General features: G+C 35.5%; 1 long non-coding RNA gene across 1 annotated transcript in view; it reads right to left on the minus strand.

Annotated features, from left to right (window-relative positions):
- Positions 1–26,639, minus strand: part of LOC123606622 — a 438,079-nt gene that overhangs the window by 53,978 nt on the left and 357,462 nt on the right. The window contains exons 3-4 of the long non-coding RNA XR_006716397.1: positions 7,478–7,644; positions 273–330 (exon numbers count right to left, since the gene is read on the minus strand). This is a non-coding gene — a long non-coding RNA (uncharacterized LOC123606622). The remainder of the gene's footprint in view (positions 1–272; positions 331–7,477; positions 7,645–26,639) is intronic.

Below are 26,639 nucleotides of genomic sequence, written 5' to 3' on the forward strand. Positions count from 1 at the left end.
CTGTTTTAGACGTTTCATAAACTGGTTTCAATGCTTTCTTACTGTAAGTAGTAGGAAGAGTAAAGGAAGAAGTTAAAGAATAAAGTAACAAAAGAACCAAGGAGGGGGAAAAGGAAGGAAGAGGTAAACAAAATTAAGAAATTCCATACAGAACTCTGTCCATATCATATAAGATCAGAATGCCTTAGCAAATTTAGCTTTTTCATCTAAGCAAAACAAGGGGCAACCAAGGGGAGGCAGCATCTGAAATCTCATAGGTAAGAAATGAATACTTTCAATTTCTTATACTATATGCACATCTTCACAGGTGAGGCGATCCTCTTTCTCCATCTGTAAAATGAGCTGGGAATTATGGAACTGAGCCACAATAACTAAGGTAAGACAATCTTATAAAATATTACCATTAAAAATACAAAGTAGCATTATTAAGGTCAACTAAAAACTCTGTTCCAAGCAGTATATTAATTGTTAGAAGAAAACAATCATTTGTCTGTATTATCTAGGCAGAACCACAAATGCTAATTCCACCTTGTAAAGTGTTCTCTGTGTTTCTGATAAAAAATACATGATAATTATTGGAAATGAGTATAAATAGCTTAAAGCACCCCAATAACTTTTTCACCTTTGCCCTCCTCAGTTCTCCTTGGGAAGAACTTACCCTGGGACAATCAGTTTTACATTTCTGGGATTGCTATGCTTGGACTCTTAACCTCTCATTTGTCTTTGACTCTGTTTAATCTTCTTGAAACTCTCTCCTTCCATTGGCTTCCACCGCTCTTTGCCAATTCTCCCCCAATCTTCTTGCTTTCTGTCGCTGGTTCCTCCTTCTCTGTCTTAACTATAGCCTCTTCTCTGCTCACTTTATACCTTCTCCCTTCCAGTGTATCAGTACTTTCCAGTGGGGATATTACTGGAATTTTGGCTGGGGCAATTCATTGTGTGCAACTTTCCTTTTTACCACAGGACACTTAGCATCCTTGGTCCCCACTAAGTCATGCCAGCAGTACTGCCTCCAGTCATTGTGTAAGCCAAAAACATCCTTAGACATTTCAGAATGCTGCCCAGAGAGGCTGCATCACTCACATAGTATGAGAATTTGTGTCATTTTACCATACCCAGCCCAAATATCCCCCCTATGTCTTAGTCCTTTATTGACTACCTATTTTCACTTGGATAATGCAGAATAATTTCAAACTTACGTATGAAGCAGAATCCATAAGCTCTCTTTCCTTCAGTCTGATTTTCCTCCTGAATTCCTGTCCCTGTGCTCACTTCAGCAGCACATATACTGAATTCCTATCTCTGTTGGCCACACATAATTATCAAAGCCAGAAACCTAGGTATCAACTTTTACTCCTCCTTCTTCAAATCCCAATCAACTAATCACCATGTCTTTTCAATTCTACTTCTTCAAGACTTTTGTCTAAATCTTTTCCCCTCTATCTCCACATAATAACCATTTCTTTGTAACCCGGTGATTTTAAGCATAGATCTTCAGCCTGGTGGCTGGCCATAAAAGACCTCCCAATAAGCTACATAATGATCAAATAAGTTTAGAGGGAATTGTTGAATAATAAACATCATATCTAAACTCATATATATCTAAACATATTCTTATTAAGAAAAATATGGTTCTATTCAGAATCTGTGTTTCTCTGAGTTCTATAATCACCACAGAGTAAAAGTGTTAGAGTAGGTGTGCTGAGGCATTTTTTTAATCCTGTCTGAGTGAGCTAGGTCAAAAATCTTATGCACCACTATCATATTGCACCACGATGAGTTCTTAAATGTATTAAATCTCGTCCTTTTCTCCTCTCTCTTCTTCCTCTGAAGTTTGTTCTTCTATGAAGTCTCAGAATTATCTTCCTAAAATGTTTAACTGGTGCTATCATGCTTCTGTTGAAATTTGCTCAATTGATTTTTATCACCTAAAACATACATTTTGCTCAATCACATGTGAAGTTTCAGGATATGATACCTCCTGACCTCTTCATCTTCTTCCTCTTCCTTGGTCCCTGAATTTTACATGAAGCTCTAGCAATGCCAAACTTAGAGCTTCCCAGCTATATTTACAGTTTTGTATCTCCTTGCTTTTGTACATGTGGCTCTCTTGGCCTGGAATTGCCTCCTACTGATTTGAATTCACTTATGTTTTAAAAGTATCAGCTCTGGCACTGTATACAGAATAGGTTTCAGTGGAGCAAAGGCAGAAGCAGAGAGACCAGAATTGATGGTGGCTTGGCTATGGTGATGGCAGTGAAGGTGAAGTGTGTTTAGATCTTCACATGTTTTTAATGTATCCATTTTGTATATTTCTTTTTTTTAATTTTATATATTTTATTTAAAAGCCTACCAAAAATGTTAAACTTGTTGATAAGTGGAAAAATTGAGCCATGAGGTATTCAAATATCTTGTCAGCATTATACCTGAAAGAAAGTCCTATAATAGATTTTCTTACACGAAGTGTTATTCTCTGTCAAAAGCAAATAACAACAACAAAACAACAAAAACAAACAAACAAACAAAAAACCCTGATACTCCTTGTAAACGAAGCAGGGTATAATTTCTATCCATCTTAAGGATCTTAAGATCTTGGATCCTAAGGATCTTTGGATCTTAAGGTTCAAAGATAAGTGTCATAATTATCTTGAAAACAATGCCCCAACTGAGGTGTTTGTTTTTGTTTTTTGTTTTTTTAACAGGGCTGGTAATAAGAAAAACCATAAAATAAGAAAAACCAGAGAGAAATTCATAAAGTTTCTTTCTGGCTCTTGTCCTTTCTCCTTTTTCAGCATTCTTCTCTTAATTGTACAATAGTCCCATAACATCATAAGGTCCTTTATCTTAATAATTGTATTGGTAATAGTAGTAGTACTAGTTAGTAGTGTAGTTGTACTAGAAATAATAGTAACAATACATTACATTAACTGCCATCCATAGAATCTTGCCAGCCGGAAGGTTTATGCAAATTATATCATTTAATACTTATAGGAACCCTAAGAAGCAGTTGGTATCTATGTATCTGTTTTGCAGGAAAGGCAATAGAGGTTCCAAGAAGTTATAAAACTTGTTTAAGAGGATTTACTTAAATTGTGGAATGGAATTCAAATCCAGGTTTCATGGCTTGCCCCCTCATACACTACACCATAGTGGCTCCTTTAGAGCCATTTTTACCCAGATTCCAATGATCATATGACAGTGGATCAACCTAATGAGGCATTTTAAAAAAATGTTTTAACAAATTTGTTAAATAAGTTTGTGTTTTTTGTAGAATATCTGGTAAACCCAGATAAAACACAAAGCAGAAAATATTTCTATAATATCACCAGGGATAACTATTGATAATATTTTTATATTCTCTATATCATACTTATTATATATTAACATCATTGTGATTAAAAAGAGCAAGTAATTTTAAAACATGATTTTTTAAACTTAATGAAGTTGTTAAAACATTCTCCCATCTCATTAAGTTATCTTCACACATTTTACTTTTTTTTGTACTTAAATAGCAATTTATTATGTGGATGCACCAACAAATTTATTTCACCAATTCTATACTGTTGGACATTTAGGTTAAAATTTTTTTCCTTATCATAGGTTAAAACATGTATTTGTTTGTTTAAAGTTTATTGATTTACTTTGAGAGACAGAGAGAGCACAAACAGGGGAGAGACAGAGAGAGAAGGAGAGAGAGAATCCCAAGCAGGTTCCACACTGTCAGTGTGCATCCCGATGTAAAGCTCCATCCCACGAACCATGAGATCACAACCTGAGCCAAAATCAAGAGTCGGATACTTGACTGACTGAACCACCCAGGCACCCCTAAAATTTTTATGTATTATAATTAATTCTGTAAAGAATACTTTTATATATGTCTGATTATTCCTCTGGATAAATGCCTAAACGAAGAATTGCTAGATCAAAAATAAAATGTTTAAATTCTTTTTCATTTTTCCAAAATGCCTTTCTGAAAAGTTGTTCAGATTTAAATACTAACCAATAGTTTTTTAATGCAGGCTGCTTCCATACATGCTAATACTCAGCATTAACTATCTGAAGTTTTACTATCTTTATGATTTTACATCTGGAGTTTTCTTTTCCTTTTAATAATTCTTCCCATTCACTTTACTCTTTTTTTTTTTTTAATGTTTATTTATTTTTGGGACAGAGAGACTGAGCATGAACGGGGGAGGGGCAGAGAGAGAGGGAGACACAGAATCGGAAACAGGCTCCAGGCTCTGAGCCATCAGCCCAGAGCCCCACGCGGGGCTCGAACTCACCGACCGCGAGATCGTGACCTGGCTGAAGTCGGACGCTTAACCGACTGCGCCACCCAGGCGCCCCTCACTTTACTCTTAAAATCAAAAGGGGAAGGATTTTGCTTTCATACATGAAGGAATAGTAACTATATGGTGTTTGTACCCCACCCCTCATAACCAACAAGTTACAGAATTAGACAAAATGCTTTTTTTCACACATAAGATACCAGGCACTACTGATCTATGATTCATGAGAGCATGACTTAGAGCCTAGAGCCAATTTCCTAACCTTAGGGCAGGGAGGAGGAACCAATCTCTGAGTTAAGGAGAAAAAAACTGGAACACGAAAAGGCTGAAGCATCTAAAAATTGCAGGGAAGCATTCCAGAGTAGGAGGAGTTACACAAAGCAAGTTCTCCAGAAATATGCATAGTACTGTCATTGAGTCTCATGCCAAATCCAAGACTGCACATGTGTAAATTAATGCCACAAAACCAGGCAAAAAACAATAACAAAGACTGTCTCTAAGAACAACCAAGCCTTAGTAGTAGGGGGTAAACTAGCCCTATAATAAGGCTACTCTAGACCTGCCGTAAGAAAGCTTAACAATCCTCAAAAGGATCAAGCAGAAGACAAACAATACAACTGCCTGACAAAATAAATGTCAATACTCTTTAAAGAAGACAACAAAATACACTCAATAGTGTAATATTCCTAATATCCAACGTCCCCCCTCAAAATTACTAGATATGTTAAGAAGTAGCAAAATGTGATCCCTAATGAAAAGAAATCAGTCAATAAAAACAGATGTAGAAATGGCAGAGGTGTGAAATTATTAGACAAGCACTTTAAAAGAGCTATTATAAAAGCTCAACAATTTAAGAGAAAATAAGGATATGAAGAAAAAAGCAGTTGAAAATATAAAAAGAAGCCACATAAATACTCCAGAGGCCCAAGACATGACATCTGAAATGAAAAAATTCACTTAATGGACTTAAGAGATGATCAGGTATTGCAGAAGAAAGGATCGGCGAATTTGAAGACACAGTGACAGAAACTACCCAAAATCAAGCTGAGAAAACAGAGAGGCTGGGGAATAAATGAATAGGACTTCATTAATATGTGGGACAATACCAAGCAGTGTGACATGTGTGTAACTGGAGTCTCAGATCAAGAAATGAGAAAGGGGCTGAAAAAAATAAAGAAATAGTGGCTGAACATATCCCAAATTAATTTTAAAAATTCTTTACCTATACATTCAAAAAGCATAAAAAATCTCAATCAAGATAAATACAAAAAATACCACATCCATGAAGATAGACCACATTCTGGGCCATAAAACACAACTTAACAAGTGTTAAAGAATAGAAATCATACGATGTTTGTCCTCAGACCACAGTGAATTAAACTAAAAATTAATAACAGAAAGATAACTAGAAAAATCCCACAATAAGTGGAGATTAAATAATACACAGGTCAAAGAAGAAATTTCAAAAGAAAAATCTAAAATATTTTGAACTAAATAAAAATGAAAACACAACTTATCAATATTTGTGGGATGCATCAATAACAGTGCTTAGAAGGAAACTTGTAGCATTTAATTACATACATTAGAAAAGAAGAAAGATCTAAAATCAATAAACTAAGTTTCCATCTGAGAAAACTAGAAAAAGAAGAGCAAATTAAATCCAAAGTAAGTAGGAGGAAAGAAATAATAATTAGAGCAGAAATCCATCAAATTGAAAACAGGAAATTAGTAGAAAATATCAACAAAACCAAAGCTTGTTCTTTTGAAGGGTCAATAAAATTAATAATCCTCTATTTAGACTAAAAAAAGAAAAAACCACGAGAGAAGACATTAGTTACTAATATCAAAAATGAAAGAAGAGACATCACTACAGATCCGTGGAAATTAACATGATAATAAAGGAATACCACAGACAACACTATGACCACAAATCTGATAATTTAGGTGAAATGGACCTATTCCTTGAAATATACCATCTGCCAAAACTCATATAAGAAAAAATAGATAATATAAATATACCCATATCTAGTAAAGAAATTGAGTTAATAATTAATAACCTTCTAAAAGAGAAAGCACCAGGTCCAGATGGGTTTACTGGTGAATTCCACCAAACATTTGAAGAAGATATTACACCAATTATTTGCAATCTCTTTCAAATGAAATAAATAGAAGGAATACTTCTTAACTCATTCTGTGAGGTCAGAATTTCCTTAATACCAAAACCCCCAAAAAAAAAGACATTACAAGAAAACTACAGACCAATATCTCTCATGAACACAGATGCAAAAATCCTCAACAAATTATCAGCAAATCAAATCCAATAATGTTAAATGCCATGACCAGGTGGGATTTATTTCAGATATGAAAGCTTATTCAACATTCAACATTCAAAAATCAATTAATGTAATTCATCACATGAATGGGATAAAAAAAGAATAATCATATGATCATATCAATAGATGCAGAAAAAGCATTTGACAGAATCCAACACCCACTCATGATATAAAAGAACTCTCAGTAAACTAGCATTAGAGAAACTTCCTCAACTTGATAAAAAGTATCTCCAAAAAACCTACAGCTAAAACTATACTTAATGGTGAGAAACTTGATGTTTTCTCACCAAGATTAGGACCAAGGCAAAAATTTTTCCTCTCACCACTCCCTTTCAATATCATACTGGAATTCCTAGCTAATGCAATAAGGCAAGAAAAGGAAAGAAAAAATATATATACAGATTGGGAAGGAATTAATAGAACTATCTTTGTTCACAGATGATATGGCCATTTATTTAGAACTAAAAAAATCAACACAAAGTTTCTAAAACTAATAAACACTTATAGAAAGATTGCAAAATACAAAACTAATCTACAGAAGTCAGTCACTTTCCTATATACCAGCAAAGAACAAGTGGATTGACATTAAAAACACAATACATTTAAATTAGTATCCCCCAAAAGGAAATAGTTGGGTACAAATTTTAAAAGTCTGTACAAGATTTATCTGAGGAAAACTACAAAATTCTGATGAGATAAATAAAAGGAGAGATATTACATGTTTATATATAGGAACACTAATATGGTCAAGATGTCAGTTCTTCCCAACGTGATATATAGATCCAGCGCAAACTAAATAAAATAAACTCAATAAAAATCCCACTCTGTTATGTTTTGGAAATTGAGGTGTCCTACCCAAGTCAGCATCAGCTTGCCAGGCACAAGGGTGAGTTATCTTGGAAGGAGATCCTTCAGCCCCAGTCAAGTCCTCAGATGACTGCAGACCCAACCAACATCTTGAGTGAAATCTTAGAGAGATCCACAGCAGAACCATCCAGGTAAACTATACCTGACTTTCTGACCTAGAGAAACAATGAGATATAAGAAATGTTGTTTATTGTTTATAGCCACTTGATTTTGTGGATAATATTTTACACAGCAATAATTGTGTTTTTATTTGCTAGTAAAATAAAACTGGAAAACAAAATCTAAAAAAAAAGTTTACAATTATATCAAAACAAGTGAAATACTTAGGAATAAATATAACAAAATAAGGGAAAACTTTTCACTAAAATTACAGAGCATTGCTAGAAGAAATTAAATATCTAAATAAATGGAGCTATCAACCATGTTCATGGATTGGAAGAGACGGTATTGTTAAAATACCAGTTCTCCCTAATTTAATATAAAGGTCTAGTTGTGACCTCAATCAGAAATCCTGCAGGATTTTTGTAGGAATTGACAAGTTTATACTAAAATTAATATGGAAATGTAAATAATCCAGAATAGCCATATAAATCTTGAAATAAGAATAAAGTTAGAGTGAGGCCTTAAATTATCTTATTTCTGAATTATTATATGGCTGTAGGATTCAATACAACACAATACAATGTTATTTTACTAGCATAAAAATAGACATATAAATTAATGAGACAGAATACAGAGCCCAGAAAGAGACCACACATATAGGATCAAATGGTTTTAGCAAGAGTGCTAAGACATTTCAGTGGGAAAAACAAAATCTTTTAACATACGATGTTGAAATTACTGGATATCCGTTGGTGGAAAAAAAAATGAATATGAACTTTTATCTCACACCATATCCAAAAGTTAGTCTAAAATGGTCACAGAACTAAATATAAATGCTGAAACTATAAAATTCCCAGGAAAAAAAATCTTTGTGTTCTTGTGATAGGCAAAGATTTCTTAACATAGTACACAAAACCACAAACTATAAAGGAAAAATGACAAATTAGCCATAATCTGAATTTAAAACTATTGCTTCCCAAAAATTACCATTAAGGAATCAAAAAGTAAAGACACCAAGCATGGAAAATAATTGTAATACATACATGGCAAAGTACTTGTAGCCAGAATAAAGAACTCCAAACCTCAATAATAAAAAGGCAAACAACTACATTAAAAATGGGCAAAGGGTTTAAACAAACATTTTACAAAAGAAGGTATATGGCCAGTTAGCACATGAAAGTCTCATCAGTCATCAGAGAAATGTGAGATACTTTTACACATATTAGAATGGATAAAATTTAAAAGATGGATAATACCAGATGCTGTGGAGTTCTCATGAAAAACGGTACAATCACTTGAGAAAACTGACAATTCCTTAGAAGTTAAACGTGCAGCATTTGCCATTTCACCCTTGCACTACTATTTCCACAAGATAAATGAAAACATACATCCCTAAGACTTATATATGAAGGTTTATAGTAGTTTTATTAATTAAGGCCAAAAATAGATCAATTCAAATGACCATTAGTAGGTGAATGGATATACATAATGTGTTATATCCACCTAACCAACACCACTCAATAAAAAGGAACAGATACTCATATACGTAACACAAAAGATAAATCTCAAAATCATTTTGCTGCATGAAAGAAGTGAGACACGAGAGAGTACATAAAGGGTTCCATTTATGCAAGATTCTAGAAAATGCAAACTAATCTGTTGTGCCAAAACAGATCAGTGAATTCACTCCTAGTTACAAGCCCAAAAGAAATAAAATATGTCCACACACACAAAAAAACTTGTACTTGAATATTCATATAATAGCAGCATTGTTCATAATAGTTCCAAATTGAAAACAACCCAACTATTAACTGATAAACAGATAAATAAAATTTCGTGTATCAATGTAATGGAATATTGTTCCACAATAAAAGGAAATAATGTATGAACCTTGAAAACATTACACCAAGTGAAAGAAGCCATCCATAAAGACCGCACACAGTATGACTTCATTAATATGAAATGTCCAGAGTAAGCAAATCAATAGAGACAGAAAGTAATGGTTTTCTATGGCTGTGAGGTTGGGGCAAAATGGAGAGTGACTACTAATGGGTACAGGTTTCATTTTGGGGATAAAGTTCTCAAATTGATTGTAGCAATGGTCACACAGCTTTCTTAATATGCCAAGACCTATTGAGTCCTATGTTTTAAGTGAATAAATTATATGGTAGGTGAAGCCATTTTATTTAAATAAAGCTATTATTTAAAAAAAATTAATCAGACTGGTTGTTGCCTGAGGCCAAAAGTGGATAGCAAAGGAGCAAAAGAGGAATCTTTTGGTGGCGATTAACACGGGTTTTGTTTGTTTGTTTGTTTGTTGATGGGGTTTTTTTTTTTTGTTTTTATTTTTAATCCTTGGGGCACATGGGTGGCTCAGTTGGATGAGTGGCTGACTCTTGATTTCAGCTCAGGTCTTGATCTCAGGGTCATGAGTTCAAGCTCTGCATCCAGCTCCACGCTGAGCATGAAGCCTACTTCAAAAAAAAAATGTTTTTTATATTCATTGGGTAAGCGATTTCATGACTGCAACTATGAAAATTCACGGAGTTATACACTTCAAACAAATGCAATTTACTGTATGTAAATTGTTCAGGTTGCTTTTATAAAGAGCCTATACTGAAAAGTCTCCCTCCTAGGTGTTCTCATTTCCCAACCCCAGATGAAATTAACATTACCAACTTCTTATATATTCTTTTAGGTGTATTTTATACATATGTAGGTACATTCATATATTTGCTATTTTTCCAATCCTAAACCAAATGGTAGCATGCTATACACACTCTTATATACCTTGGTTTTTTCACTTAAAAATTTTTGAAGAGTTATTGATTTTCTTTGATCTTGAAGATTCTATGTAAAAATAGTATCTAATTTACTTACATTTATGTTTCTGTAACTTTGAGGAAGATTGTGTCTGCTCAGGGTTCTCCCAATCATTTGCACTTCTTTCACTATAAACCACTATTTGTAACTTTTCCTATTTTTCCATTACAGTCTTAGGCATGTACTTATTTATTTGTAGAAGCTCTTTCTATATAAGCAAATTATCCTTAACGCGTGTTACAAGAGGCAAATATTTCTTCCAGTGTGTCATTTATATTTTGACTTGGATTATATTGAGTTTTACACAAATTCTTTTAATATAGTCTAATTTATCACTCTTTCATGACTTCTGGGTTCTGTGTTATATTTAGGTCTTTCCCATTTCATGGTTATAAAAATAATTCTCCAGAGGTTTCTTAGGTACGTTGGTGGATTTCATATTTTGTGTCCAAATCTTTAATCATTTGGAAATACGTTTTGTAAAATGCAAAGGTCTCAAATTTTTTCCAGATGGACACTCACTGATTCCAATACCATTTATTGAGTAACCCATCTTTCACTGCTGTTTTGAAGTATCATCTTTATCATGCACTACATAACCATATGGACTTGGATCTATTTCTACACTTTCTATTTTATTCTACTGATCTGCCTATTCATGTAACAATAACAGATTGTACTATACTTATTATAGCTTTATAATAAGAGCTAATAACTAATAGGCTAGTTTCTCCCTCTTTCTATCTTTTTTATCAGAATATTTCCTAGCTATCCTTGCTTATTTTCCATTTAAACTTTAGCAACAACTTGTATAGTTGCACAAGAAAAATCCTTTTGATAGTTTTTATTGGAATCATATAAAATTTATAGATTACAGGAAACTGACATCTTTCTGATTTTGATGCTTCCTATCCAAAATCAATTACAGTATGCCTTTTCATTTATGTCTTTTTTTTCACTAGTCTTCAAGTCCTTTCCTAGCATTTAAATTTTCTTCTTTATAAGTCTTGTTTATTCCCTTTTCAGTTGTTTTAATCTAATTGCATTAGCAAGAACTTCTTAGAATTTATTAAAGAACACTGATAATAGAGGACATCTTTGTCTTGTTCTTAATTCTAATGGAAATGTTTCTAATATTTTCCTATTTAGAATCATACTGGTTGAAGGGCACCCTGGTGGTTCAGTCAGTTAAGTGGACAACTATTGATTTAGGATCAGGTCATGATCTCACAGTTCATGGGATCAAGCCCTACATCTGTGTCTGAGCTAACAACACACAGTCTGTTTGGGATTCTCTCTCTCCCTCTCTCTGTCCCTCCCTCTCCCTCCTCTCATGTATGCACATGCTTTCTCTCTCTCAAAATAAATAAATAAACATTTAAAAAAAGAGAGTCATACTGGTTGAGTAAAATATATATACACACAAACACAGGTCTATTACTACCTATTGAGACATTTTTAAATTCAGGAATAAGAAACAAACTTTATTAAATGCTTTTTAAACCTTTATGGAGGTTGTAATATTATGTTTTACTTTACCTATTAATCTTATAAATTTGGGAGTAAATTTTCTTATTGAAGTATGATTGACATACAATACTATATTAATGTCAGGTGTACAACATAGCGACTTGACAATTATATACATTACGAAATGCTCACCATGATAAGTGCAGGATCTTAAAATCAATGCTATACTTGTTATAAAATGTTTTGGAAGCTTACTTCTTATTAAAGGTTTAAATGGCATGCAGTTCTCTAGCCTGTAAAGGTTTGATAAAATTACCCTCTGAATTCATCAAATACACTGGGTTTCTTTTAGGAAGGGAGCTATCTTGAAAAATGTTCTCTAGGGGCGCCTGGGTGGCTCAGTCGGTTAGGTGGCCGACTTCGGCTCAGGTCGTGATTTCCTGTTCCGTAAGTTCGAGCCCCACGTCGGGCTCTGTGCTGACAGCTTAGAGCCTGGAGCCTGTTTCAGATTCTGTGTCTCCCTCTCTCTGACCCTCCCCCGTTCATGCTCTGTCTCTCTCTGTCTCAAAAATAAAATAAACGTTAAAAACAATTTTTTAGAAAAATGTTCTCTATTTTTATTATGATGATGGTGGAATGACATTTTTATCACCTCTTGGTCAGTTCTGGAAATTTATACTTTTCCAGAAAATTGTAAAGTGTATCTGGATCCTGAAAATGATATTTATTTATTTTTATTTTATTTATTTTTATATTTATTTATTTATTTATTTATTTATTTATTTATTTATTTAGAGAGAAGGAGGAAGAGACAGTATGCACATGTGCTTGCCCTTCTCTTTTCAAACATCTCAGGGTTGTATTTTGGGTGTTTCTCATGCATACAATATGAAATTGGGTTTTCCTATGTAATTCAATTTGAAAAGGGTTGTTGTTGTTGTTCATTTAATAGATGCATCAGACTCAACTTATATTTATTAATATGACAGGTAATGTTTAGCTTTAGTACTGCCATTATTTTATTTTTTGTTTTCTGCTTTTTATCCTTTTTTTAAAATGTCTTCTATTATGTGACTTGTTGATTTCTGTATATTAATTTTGAGCCCTACTACCCAGCTGAAGTCTCTCATTCAGTAATGCCCATAAGTCTCTAGGTATACAATTTAAAATAAAATTCTTCTAAAGTGACAATTGGTGAAGTCTCCCCAAATATTATAAAATATGTATTTCAGTTCCAAAGCCATGTCATGTTCAGTGGGAAAATAGTAAATGCATTTCCATTAAGATCAGAAATACGACAATTATTCCATTGTAACCACTATGGTAATACAATAATCTGAGAGAAAAGAATAAGTGGTATAAAAAATTGTACACAATGAGGTAAAATTATATACCCAGAAACGACAAGAGAATCAACTGAATCAAAAACTACTTTAAATTTTTTTTTAAGGTTTATTCATTTTTCAAACAGAGAGACAGAGTGTGAGTGGGGGGAGGGGCAGAGAGAGAGGGAGGAAGACACAGAATCCGAAGCAGGCTCCAGGCTCCGAGCTGTCAGCACAGAGCCCCACCGGGGACTCGAAATCAAGAACCGTGAAATCATGACCTGAGCCAAAGTCGGACACTTACCTGACTGAGCCACCCAGGCGCCCCCTCAAAACTACTTTAAACAATTAGAAAATTCATGGGGCGCCTGGGTGGCTCAGTCAGTTGAGTGACCGACTTCGGCTCAGGTCATGATCTCGTGGTTTGTGAGTTGAGCCCCGCGTGGGGCTCTGTGCTGACAGCTCAGAGCCTGGAGCCTGCTTCCGATTCTGTGTCTCCCACGTTCTCTGCCCCTCCCCCACTCATGCTCTGCCTCTCTCTGTCTCAGAAATAAACATAAAAAAAAATTTTTTAAAGAAAATTCATTAAGTTAAAATATGTAAATTTCTTTCATAGGTACACAAATTAGTTAGAAATCATATTGGAAAAACAAAAACACTTATAAATAACAAGTCTCACAACCACAAAATATACTAGGAGAAAAAAAACCCAAAAACTTTCAAAAATTCATGGAAAAAAAAAAAAAAGAAAAAAACTTTTAAAACTCCTGAAAGGCACTTAAGAAGATTTGACCTAATAAAAAGGTGCACTGTCTTCTGAGATAAAAGGTGATTAGAATGTCAATTTATTTTATAACCTAATGCCACAACATTAATTTATACCAACAAATTTTTATTATAATATGCGAACACTTTCTTGTTTGAAACAAATAGCTTTTAAATCTCATGTGAAAAGATGATATAAATATGCCATAAAACTCCGGGAAGGAGGAGCAGTGAAGGAGTAACAAGTCCAAATGAGTATTAAGATACATTATAAAGCTACAATAATTTAAATTGCATGATGTTACAGTAATTCATATTGTATGATACTGGGCATGAATAGATAGACCAGTGGAACAGAATAGGAAGTAGAGAAATAGTCTAAATCAACATGGAAATTCAGTATATGATGAAAATGACATTTCAAGTTAATGGTGTTAGGAGAACAGAATGGCTAGCTAGAAAAACTGCTGTCATATCACCTACTTAAAATTTAATGTAATACATTCTGAATGGATCGAAGACTTAAACGCAAAAATAAACCATAAACGTACTAGAAAAAAAAAGTCTATGAACTTCTTTTTAATTTAAAAAATTTTTTAATGCTTATTTATTTTTGAGAGAGAGAGAGAGAGCAGGGGGTGGGGGGGAGTAGAAAGAGAAGGGGACAAAAGATCCAAGGCAGCCCACTCCACAATCTCACATGAGATCGTGACCTGAGCAGAAGTCAGACGCTCAATCAACTTAGCCACCCGGGTGCCCCTCTTTTGAATTTTAAAACGGGAATGGTCTTCCAGCTTATGACACAAAATCTAAAAGCCATGTGAAAAGGACGGGTAAATATAACTATATCTAAAGTAACTTTTGAATAGCAAAATGATAGTGAATAGGATTAAAAGATAAAAGGCAAACAAGGAAAAAAAAGTTGCCACTTGTATCACAAAGGGTCAATTTTTCTGTTTAAAGAGCTCCTAAGATTGATAAGAAAATAGCTAATAATCAAATAGAAAATATGGATAAATTATATGAATAGAAGTTCACAGAACATGAAATACAAACAACACAAATATGAAAAGATTTCCAATATAAGAGAAGGCATTAATATAATTACACTGAGACATATTTTTTTAACTTATCAGGTTGACAAAAAAAATCCAAATATTTAAAAAGACTTTCTTTTGGCAACAGTAAAAGGTACAAAAGTATATAAATGTGTGTACACTTTGCCCCAGCAATCTGGCATTGGAGAATTTATCCTACCCATATATCTGTACATGTGAAGATGTTGTATTCAATATTATTTTTGCAATATTCTAATAGTAAAAACTACCCAAGTATAAGAGTGACTGGTTACATAAGCAATAGTACATCCATTCAAAGAATATTTTGAAACTTAAAAGGGGCGCCTGGGTGGCACAGTCGGTTAAGCGTCTGACTTCAGCCAGGTCACGATCTAGCGGTCCGTGAGTTCGAGCCCCGCGTCGGGCTCTGGGCTGATGGCTCAGAGCCTGGAGCCTGTTTCCGATTCTGTGTCTCCCTCTCTCTCTGCCCCTCCCCCGTTCATGCTCTGTCTCTCTCTGTCCCAAAAATAAATAAACGGTGAAAAAAAAAAAAAAAAAAAAGAAACTTAAAAAAAATTTAGAAGCTATATATTGATATTAAAGTATTTCCAGGATATATTAAGCAAAAAGAATAAAGAACAAAACAGGGTATAAGCATGATAACTTTAGGGTTAGAAGAGCTGAATGTGAATATACATTCATATTTGCTCATATTTTATAAAAAATACCCTGGAAGACACATTAAAAAATGAAAAATAGAGGTTATGTTGGTGGAGGGGGGCTAGATGAATTAGGCATAGAATGAGAAGAATAATTTATTAACTTCTAGATTTGTTTTAGCAACTAAATGAATCTATTGCCAACTCAAAGGATTAAATTTACATAACCTTTTTCTTTTTATTGGTGTGAATATAACTTATAGATTAATTTAGGTAAACATTGTTAGATTTGCCCTGATGAGCCTTCCTATGCCTAAACAAGGTATTCTTTTTCATTCTATTCAAATTTTCCTTCATTATCTATCTCTAGGTTTTCACAATTTTCTTTCCACCAATATTAAACATTTCTTAGGACATATATCACTAAATATTTTACTGTTTTTGATTGTGTTATATTGTACTTTTCTCCATTACAACTTCTAAAAGATTACTGTTGCTGTCTTTATCTGGGTGGGCTGCTATAAGGGAATATTACAGACCGAGTGGGTTATAAATGGCAGAAACTTACTTCTCACACTTTTGGAGGCTGGTAAGTTCAAAATCAAAGCACCAGAAGATTCAGTGTCTGTTGAGAGCTTCCTGGTTCATAGACAGCCATCTTTTCACTGTATCCTGACATGGTGCAAGAGGTGAGGGAGTTGTCTGGGGTCTCTTTTACCCTTGTAATGCCATTCATGAAGACTCCACCCTCATGACCTAGCACCTCCCAAAATCCCATCTCAAGATATTATCACACTGGTGTGGAGGTCTCAATATACTAATTTTGGAAGGATATAAACATTCAGTCTGTAGGAAAGACTTAATTTTGTTATGCTAATTTTATATGCAGACATCTTTCTGAATTTATTCTTTTTTTATAATAATTTTACAGTTGAACTTTTTGGATTTATTTCTCCTGTTCAATTGCATCAGTTTGGACTTCTGGAACAGTGGACATTAAATTACAGTATGGTGTGTGAACTTCCTTACTTTGCTCATGAATTTAATGGCAAATGTTTCATAAGTCTTCCCTCCCACCAAAAAAAAAAAAAAAAATGCTTTAATGAGCTTTTAGGGCAAAGAAAAAGATGTATGGAGATGTATGTTCAGGATATGATAGACCAAGTATTGACCAACTACATCCATAGGCCAAATCTAGCTTACTGCCTATTTTTATAAATTAAGTTTTACTGGAACAGAGCCACATTCATATGTACTATCCATGGATGATTTCATGGAAAATATTTACTATCTGATTCTTTACAGAAAAAAAAATTTCCATCTTCAGTGCTAAAGTGTGCTTCAATAACAATTCTAAAATATTACTGGCTTCAAAAAATAAAAGTTTATATCTTGCTTAAACTACCTATCCAACTTATGTCAGCAAGGGCATGAGTTCCAACATCCACTCAGGGACCCACATTGATGGACTCTCATAATCTTGTAGATATAACACCTGGAACACACATTCTTCTAGGGACACATATCACTTCCATTCATGTCTCATTGGCCAAAAACTTGTCACATAGTACCATCTTTGGAACTATAAGAACTAGAAAAATGGAAGAAGCTCTTATCTTCACTCTTGGGAGCTTACAGTTTAATAAGGAAGAAACGAGTGGAAAGAAATAATCAGCTAAAATTCAAGTAGGTCCCATCAACAGGAACAAAGTTCCATAAAAAGGCCAAGCAGGAAGAAGTGATCATATCTGTTTCAGAACACGAACAAAAGCTTTGAGCAGGAGCAGCAGTCAAGACTTCCTAACTGGAGATACAGGGTAGGGGATGTTTAAAGAGAAGGGGGCACTATAAATAAAAGGCCTGAGGCCAAAGTACTAAAAGTGTTCAGAAAATAGTAGAGTCTAGTGTGATTAAAATCAATGATATATTTAGGAGAAGAGAGGGCAATATAACTGGAACAAGAAGCTGGGGCCGCACTGGCAGAATCTTGAATGTTTTGGCATGAAGAGTTTTGCTCAGCAATTTCATATGTAAAGATGTGGACTAGTCAATCTCACTGGTTTTGCTCATATTATAACCTCAGCACTTAGCGTAGTGCTTGGCACATGCAGGTGTTCAATAAATATTTATTACATGACTGAAAAAATAGATGAATACTTTCCTATTTTTTTCCTTTATTATTTTAGAGCTGGTTAGTAATTCACAGTAAAGAAAATATATCAGTGAAGACTGGTAATGCTGCTGAACACCTTCACTAAACTATGCAGACATAGTGGCATTCTGCAAATACGTATAGCTCAAAGTAATTATTTTGTCCACTTTTCTAGTTTCAACCAAGGTTCATCCATTAGTTTCACAGCCCAGCCCTCCTACCAATTTCTTTATTCCCTCAACTCCCTGCTTCACTTCTAACGAACTAAGATCTTATCTCCCTATTCCTAGTGACTTCCTAATGGGTACTCTTAAATTAAGTTCTTCACCTTAAAGTTACTTTCTCCAAAGGCAAATCCTAAATTAACAAAGGATCACTTCAAATCAATGAAAAAAACAAAAAACAAAAAACACTCTTTCTTCTAGCATAACCAAAATAACTTCCAGATGGATTAAAGAGTAAATTGTTTTCATAATTCAATTTATAGAAAAAAGTAGAATCAGATAGCCCTGAAACATGCAAAGAGAGGATGGCCTTGTAAGTTTAGAAGCAATAAAACACTTTACAAAAGGAAAGATCAACAGGCTTACTACTAAATCCTAAATAAGCATAAATAAATAAAAAACAAATAAGTATATTAAAAGAAGTCACAGACAAAAGAAATTCTTTGTAGCATATTTAATGTACAAAGAGTTAATGGCTTTAAAGTAAAAAAGAGGGGATCCTGGGTGGCTCAGTTGTTTAAGTGTATGACTTTTTTCGGTTCAGGTCACGTTCTTGGCTGAGTTAGAGCCCCACATCCGTAAGGAGCCTACCTGGGATTCTCTCTCTCTCTCTCCCCCTCTCTCTGCCCCTCCCCCACTCTTGCTCTTTCTTTCTCTCAAAATAGATAAACTGAAAAAAATTAAAAAGTGGGGCGCCTGGGTGGCTCAGTCGGTTAAGCGTCCGGCTTCGGCTCAGGTCATGATCTCACAGTCCATGAGTTCAAGCCCCATGTCAGGCTCTGTGCTGACAGCTCAGAGCCTGGAGCCTGTTTCGGATTCTGTGTCTCCCTCTTTCTTTGCCCCTCCCCTGCTCATGCTCTGCCTCTCACTGTCTCGAAAATAAAAACATTTAAAAAAATTTTTAATAAAAATAAAAAAGCAAAAAAGATTATAATCAAATATTAAGAGAGAACAATACCTCAATGGGCAAAGGAAAGACAGTTCATAATAGGATAAAACTAGAGAAAAAATAGAAAGATGGTCAATCTCTCCAGCAATACAATCCAAATTAAAAATAAATTAATTTACCACTTTACTGGAAAAATTACTGATATAAAAATGATATAAAATCCACTGCCGGAGGGGTGTCTGGGTGGATCAGTTGGTTGAATGTCTGACTCTCGATTTTGGCTCAGGTCATGATCCCAGGGTTGTGGGATCAAGCCCCACATCAGACTCCATGCTCAGCATGGAGATTAAGATTCTCTCTCTTCATCTGTCCCCCTCCTGTCCATGCACTCTCTCTCAATCTCTAAAAAAAAAAAAAACAATAAACAAAAAAATTTTAAATCCACTGCTGGAGACATATAGTAATAATTGTACTTTCATCTACAGCTGCTATGATTGTAATTGATATGGCTCTTTAGGAAAGCAATTTGGCAATATGCATGAAGAAGCATAAAAATGAAGATACTTTTTGATCCAGAAATTTCACTTCTGGGAACCTGTCCTATGGAAACAATCCAAAATATGGAAAAAGGTTTATTTACCAAGATGTTCATCATAGCATTATTTGTAATTATGAAAAAATAAAAACAATCCAAATTTCTAATAAGGGAATAGTTAAGTAAATTACAATGCATCATTTGAAGGATTTTATGTGGCCACTAAAAATACGGTGAAAAAACTAAAAAGTAAAATGTTTATTCTATAATAGAGTACTCAAAATATCATGCACACTAAAATATCCAATTAACAAGAGTTGTCATATAAATGGTAAAATTATGGTGTTTTGAAATCTCCCCTATCCTGCCCTGCCGTGAGAAAACTCTGCTCGTGACAATTTCCCACCTTAAACAGCCTAATAATCCATTGCTTTCTTAGCGAAAACATGGAATGAACTTCAGTTTACATGTCATTGTTATTGTCTTGGGTGATTATAAAGCCCAATCCATGCTGTTCATTGAGCGCCCTTCCTCCACTGCCATGCAAGCCATTCTCTAACATCTGGGCTTTGGATCCATGTGAAGAAAGCTTAGGGCTAGCCTGTCCTGTCAAACTTGGATCCTCATCTGGCCTCTGCGAGGGGGGGAGAGGCAAGTAGCTTAGGAAATGAAAGGTATTTAAGGGTCTCACGCCACTACAATGACCTTCGCATGACACCTCTTCTGCAGAGGCAAGAAGGTAGATGTCTGCTCCCCGCATTACCCTACGTAATAGGAATGTTTTTGTGACATTCCACCTAAGTTATCAACCACACACTGTATAAAGACTAAGGCAAGGTAGACCATCCCTGGCCTTTCCTAAGTAAGAGTATACTCCCAAGTAGCACAGTTATGGTATAGTTCTATTGCTATATAACCATCTTTAAATGATCTAGAATAAATCATTGAACTAAGCTTAATAAAGCATTTATCTTGGGCCTGGCTCGAAGTGCTTAACGTGTATTAACTCACTGAATATTCCCAACAGTCCTACAAGGCATGTGCTGTTATCATTCACATTTCACAGATGGGAAAACTGAGGTACAAAGAAATTAGATGGCTTACCCACCACCACTCACTCAGCAAGTTAGAAATAGAACACGGGCAGTCTGTCCCCAGAGCCTGTATTCTTAACCACTATGTATCATCGCATCTTGTAATCGAGTTCCTACTAGTCATTATGGTGTGCCCTAATCTAATCTATTGTCCTTGTAAAAAGGGGAGATTTGGAGATACACAAACACAGAGGATGCCAAGTGAAGACAAAGAGAGAGATGGGCCAGTGCTTCTACAAGCAAGGACTGCCAGCAGACCACCAGAAGCTAGGAGAGAGACACAGAAACAGATTCTCTCTCATTCTTCAGAACACAATAACACGGCCAACAGCGTGATCTTTGACTTGTAGTTTGCGGTACTTTGTTATGGGAGCCCCAGCAAACTACCACAATACCTTTTCTTTTTACTGTTATCATCGCCTATCTACCTATCTATCTCATTTAAAATGGATTAGAAGTCAGGTGAAGAGTAGAGATTTGCAATGGAATGGGATAGTTTAGAGCAGTAGTTTTTTGTTTGTTTGTCTGCTTGCTGTGTTTCAGTTTTAAGTTTTTTAATGTGTATTTATTTCGGAGACAGAGAGACAGAGCACAAGCAGGGGAGGGGCAAAGAGGGCCAGAGACAGAATCTGAAACAGGCTGCAGGCTCTGAGCTGTCAGCACAGAGCCCAACATGGGGCCCGAACCCACAAACTGTGAGATCATGACCTGAAGTGGACACTTAACTGACTGAGTCACCCAGGCGCCCCTAGGGCAGTAGTTTTAAAACTACATTATATGAAGGCTTAAGGTTCCAAAAAGTAACCTGAAGAGGCAGGTTCCATGAGGTCAAACAGGGGACAGAGAGCAGAGCTCTAGAACTCTGTCACCTTCACACACACACCCCAACTTCAAGGAAAGCCAGTCCACTTTTCTCTGTTGCACAATTTGCGTTCAAACTAAGATGCTGTTTGAAGAAAAATTCCCATTGCATTTTAAAAGGTCAAGAATACTGGGACACCTGGATGGCTCAGTTAGTTAAGTGTCCATCTTTGGCTCAGGTTGTGATCTTGAAGTTCATGAGTTCAATCCTTGCATCAGGTTCACTGCTGTCAGCGCACAGCCGGCTTCAGATCTTCTGTCTCCCTCTCTCTCTGCCCTCCCTTGCTCACGCGCTTTCTCTCTCAAAAATACATAAACATTAAAAATAAATAAATAAATAAATAAATAAATAAATAAATAAATAAAAGGTCAAGAATACCGATTTAAAAGCAAAGCTTATTTCTTCACTTGAGACAATTTTTATCGAGCCACCATTGTGTTCCAAGGAATACTTTAAAAACCAAAGACCAGGGTGCCTGGGTGGCTCAGTTGGTTAAGTGTCCAACTCTTGACTTTGACTCAGTCATGATCTCACAGTTCATGGGATCGTGCCCCATGTTGGGCTCCACACTGACAACATAGAGCCTGCTTGGGATTCTCTCTCTCCTTCTCTTTCTACCTCTCTCTCTCTCTCTCTCTCAGAATAAATATTTAAACTTAAAAAAATTTTAAATAAAACCCATGGGCCATTTTTAAGTGTCTGAGTGTCCCCCTTCTCAAAATAAATAAATAAACATCTTAAAACATACTGGGCTAAACAGAAAATTGGAAGTTAAAAAACTTTTTTGACTATAGTTGACACACAGTGTTAATTTCAGCTGTACAACCTACATATCTGATAAGTTTATACATTATTCTATGCTCACCACAAGTGTAGCTACTACCATATCTCACCATACACTATTACAACATCATTGACTGTAGCCCTTATGCTGTGTCTTTTATTCCCATGACTTACTCATTCCATAACTGGAGACCTGTATCTCCCTCTTCCCTTCACCCATTCTGCCCACCTCTCACTCTTCTCCTCTCTGGCAACCACTAGTCCGTCCTCTGAATTTATAAGTCTGATTCTGCTTTCTGTTTGTTTATTCGTTTGTCTTTTTTTTTTTTTTAGATTCCCTATATAAGTTAAATCATATGGTATTAGGCTTTGTCAATCTGACTTATTTCACTTAGCATAATACCTTCTAGGTCCATCCGTGTTGTCCCAAATGGCATGATTTTATCCTTGTTTATAGCTGTGCAATATTCCATTGTGTGTGTGTGTGTGTGTGTATATATATATATATATATATATATATATATATATATATATACCATATCCTCCTTATCCATTTGTCTACTGATGGATGCTTAGGTTGCTTCCATATCTTGGTTATTGAAGATAATGCTAGAATAGACATAAAAGTACATATATCTTTTTGAATTAGTGTTTTCATTTTCTTTGGGTATATACCCAGTAGTGGAATTATTGGATCATATGGTATTTCCACTTTTAATATTTTGAGGAATCCCCACGCTGTTTTCCACAGTGGCCGTACCAATTTACATTCCCACCAAGTTTCCATTTTCTCCACATCCATGCCAACACTTGATAATTCCTATCTTCTTGATTTTAGACATTCTGACAGGTGTTAAATGATATTATGGTTTTGATTTACATTTCCCAATGATGAGTGATGTTAAGCAACTTTTCATGGGTCTGTTGGCTATTGGTATGTCTTCTTTGGGAAAATGTCTATTCAGGTCCTCTGCCCATTTTTAAATCAGATTGTTTGTTTTTTGGTGTTGAGTAGTGTAAGTTCTTTACATATTTTGGACATTAACCTGTTATCGAATATATCATTTGCAAATATGTTCTCCCATGTAATAGATTGCCTTTTTTGTTTTGTTGATGGCTTCCTTCCCTGTGCAAAAGCTTTTTATTTTGGTATAGTCCCATTAATTTATTTTTGCTTTTGTTTCACTTGCCAGAGGAGGCATATCTAGGAGGTTACTACAGCCAATGTCAGAGACATTATCACCTCTGTTCTCTTCTAGGATTTTTATGGTTTCAGGTCTCACATTCAAGACTTCAATTAAAAAATGAGATTATTGAGTAAAAGATGACTAATTAGCTCATTGTTAATAATCAAGACATGTAATAACCAATCAAAATTTAACTTTCAAGCCGAAAAGCAATGGTGCCTTGTATAGTCTTAGATTTTCTTTCTGTTTGAAATATTACAAATAGGTAGCGATTTCCACTTTTGAATATTCAAATCCATAGGGTCTCTATTCCCTAGGCTTGGAATACTAGAGTGAGGGGGTCTCAGTGAAATTGAAAATATGTAACTTTTCTATTAAATAAAGACTAACAAGAGAAGCAATAGGGATTTGTTTGTTTCCAGTCATTTCAAAAGGCAACCAACAAAATATATGACTTTATGGGCTCCTTCAGAGGCTGAAGTTTGACAGTTTGGGATTGTGTATGACCTAGAAGAAGGAATTTTCAAAGGTATTAAGTCCATAGTACTCTGGAACACAGTTTGCCACTGAAATGATTTTCAAGTCTGCTTAAAATTAACTTAAAGCTTTGGCATTTACTTAGCCTTAAAAACAGACGAATCACTCTGTCATCAAATATATACCTAGAGTATATATGTGTAAGAAGGGGCACTAAGCAGAGCAGGCCTGCCCAGCAGCCGACCAAGAGAACTGATCTGGAAAGAACTGCTGTGGCCCGTAACCATTCAATAGGAGGCAGGCCTGGCTGGCAAGATCTGCTCATTCCTGCTGCCAACCTATACCATTCCCACTCTGTCAGGACCTGAAGGCATCTTTCTCTTCACTCACTAGACCAAGAGGTGTTCCCTCTAAGATATTTTTTTTTATTATTATTGTCAGTTGTAATTCAAGAGAAAGATGGCTATTCACGCTGCCACAAATTGTCACTAAAATCGGATCCTTAAAGATTTGGTTTGCATACTATCCCACAGGAAACATCAACGGCACTGTCTTTAAAATCATGCACGAGGTTCTGTGGGAAAACATCAAAAGAGAAGAAATTCAAGGAGTGAGACTATAAACTCATGATCCTGATTTTCAACAAGAGTTCCAATATTTATATAACCAAACAACTATTGTTTCCTTTACAGAAGGCACCCACAAAGCTATAAACATTCCCACAATGATTCCATTGTCTAAAGATGACCGGGAAATACTTTTGGAATTTCCTTTAGAGTCTGAAACATTTTCTTTTGAACAACCTCAAAGGTGATCATTCTTTTTGTGCAAGTTCCTTAACATCCTTGAGCCTACGTTTCCTCACAGTCCAATGGTATCTATTTCACTGGGCTTTTGTGAAGGTTCAATGAGAAAATCTGCTAACAGTACTCAGCACAGGGCCTGGCACCTGGCAAGTGTTCAATAAATGTTACTAGTATTATTAGTCATAATTCCTAGAGGATGCATGATATTTTTGGAGTGTTGAAGGACTTTTGAATCTAAGTCTTAAATCAGGTGGTGATACAACTAAGTAACACGGTGTAATGTCAGCCACAAGAAGAGACTATAAAGCAAGAAATATATTTTCTTTTTGTAGTCTATAGATTGGAATTTTTAAAATTTTAAAATTGTTTTTTTACAATTTATGTATTTATTTTGAGAAAGAGAGACAGAGCGTGTGAGTGGGGTAGGGGCAGAGAGAGAGGGAGAGAGAATCCCAAGCAGGCTCCATGCTGCCAGCACAGAGCCCTATGCGGGGCTCAAACTCACGAACCACAAGATCATGACCTGAGCCGAAATCAAGAGCCAGACGCTTAGCCCACTGAGTCGCTCAGGTGCCCCAAATAGAATGTTTTTAAAGGAGTCTCAATACTTTGCTAAATACTTAAAAGAAGCACCGTCTTCTAATGTCTACCCTGAAGGAAACACATCAGCTTCTTGCAATGAAGGCTTCCTGGCAATGTGTGGCCTCACCATCCATCACTGTTTCCATAGTCACATATGGTTCAGTCCAGTGGGAGGTGACAAAGAAGAAGATGGCACGTGCAAATTGAAATAATACAAACCAGCACCTGTGTGCTTCTGCTCCATAATTCTCTCTCACTTTATCTCCTCCCTGTGTTCTTTCTCTCTCTCTCTCTGACCCATTGAGGAGAAGAAAGAGGGGATTTTCTTAGGTTTGTGTGTCTGTATCATACGTATTTATGTCATTCCACTGAAAGCAGGGAATCTGAACTGTTAGTGTGGCACAAGTTTCAACCCTTCAATTCTTATTTCTCTGCAGCAAAGTACACCATACCCATCCTTTCCGTTCATAACTTTAAAATTGCTTTGTAAGTGGCTTGCTCAGCATTACCCAGGCCCAGGTGGGAACTCTGTCTTTCCCTGAGTAAAGACTGCCAAGCAGTAGTAATATCACTAAAACATTAAGATCAATAATCCTAAAACACTGGGGATTTCACTTACATACAAACCATGTCTTTTCTGTTTATTGTATCTTTCCCCTTGGCATCTAGAGTCTATTAGACATTCCTTATCTATAGAGAAACAAAATATAAGGGAAGGGGATGTAGTCAGAAATAACTTAGAGTGCCTAACCTCCCTGATAATGAAGGTCCCTTATGAGAAAGCCAAACGTTTGTGGACATAGGCTTGCTTTAAAGGCTCACATTTCATAGCACTTGATCCACGAGAGGACGCTCAGAGTGTCAGGCTCCTGACCCTGGTTTCCAAAGGACCAATTTTTGTCTTTGGTGGTAGCAAGTTTACAAAATTCCATTACTAACGCTAAGCATGAAACTGGTATGTAGTGAAAAAGTAAAGTTTATATCCTGGCTTGGTGAGTATATTGCTACGTGTGTGAGTAAGGAAGATTCTGAGGCAGAGGTTAAATAACCAGTGGGTACTGATTACATTTCCCTTCTGAGCCCTGCAACTTATTTCCCAGGAGAATTCAATCACAAGCTAGAAAAACCTTAGAGCTTTAAGGGATCTTACAGCTTGAGGGATCTTCTTCATTATAACAATGAGGAAACTAAGGCCAAAACAGAGTTATGTCACGAGCTCGAGTCAAGCTAGAATTCGTTTCTAGGTCCAGGAAGGACACGGCTCTCTTAACTTGCAGCCACAACATTGTTTTCAGCTCTTGCTTTTCACTTCTTAGTTTCCTTAGGAGACAGAAGTATCTCACTACCTACCCACTTC

This window comes from Leopardus geoffroyi, chromosome A1 (assembly GCF_018350155.1).
Source record: "Leopardus geoffroyi isolate Oge1 chromosome A1, O.geoffroyi_Oge1_pat1.0, whole genome shotgun sequence".
Classification (NCBI taxonomy): domain Eukaryota; kingdom Metazoa; phylum Chordata; class Mammalia; order Carnivora; family Felidae; genus Leopardus; species Leopardus geoffroyi.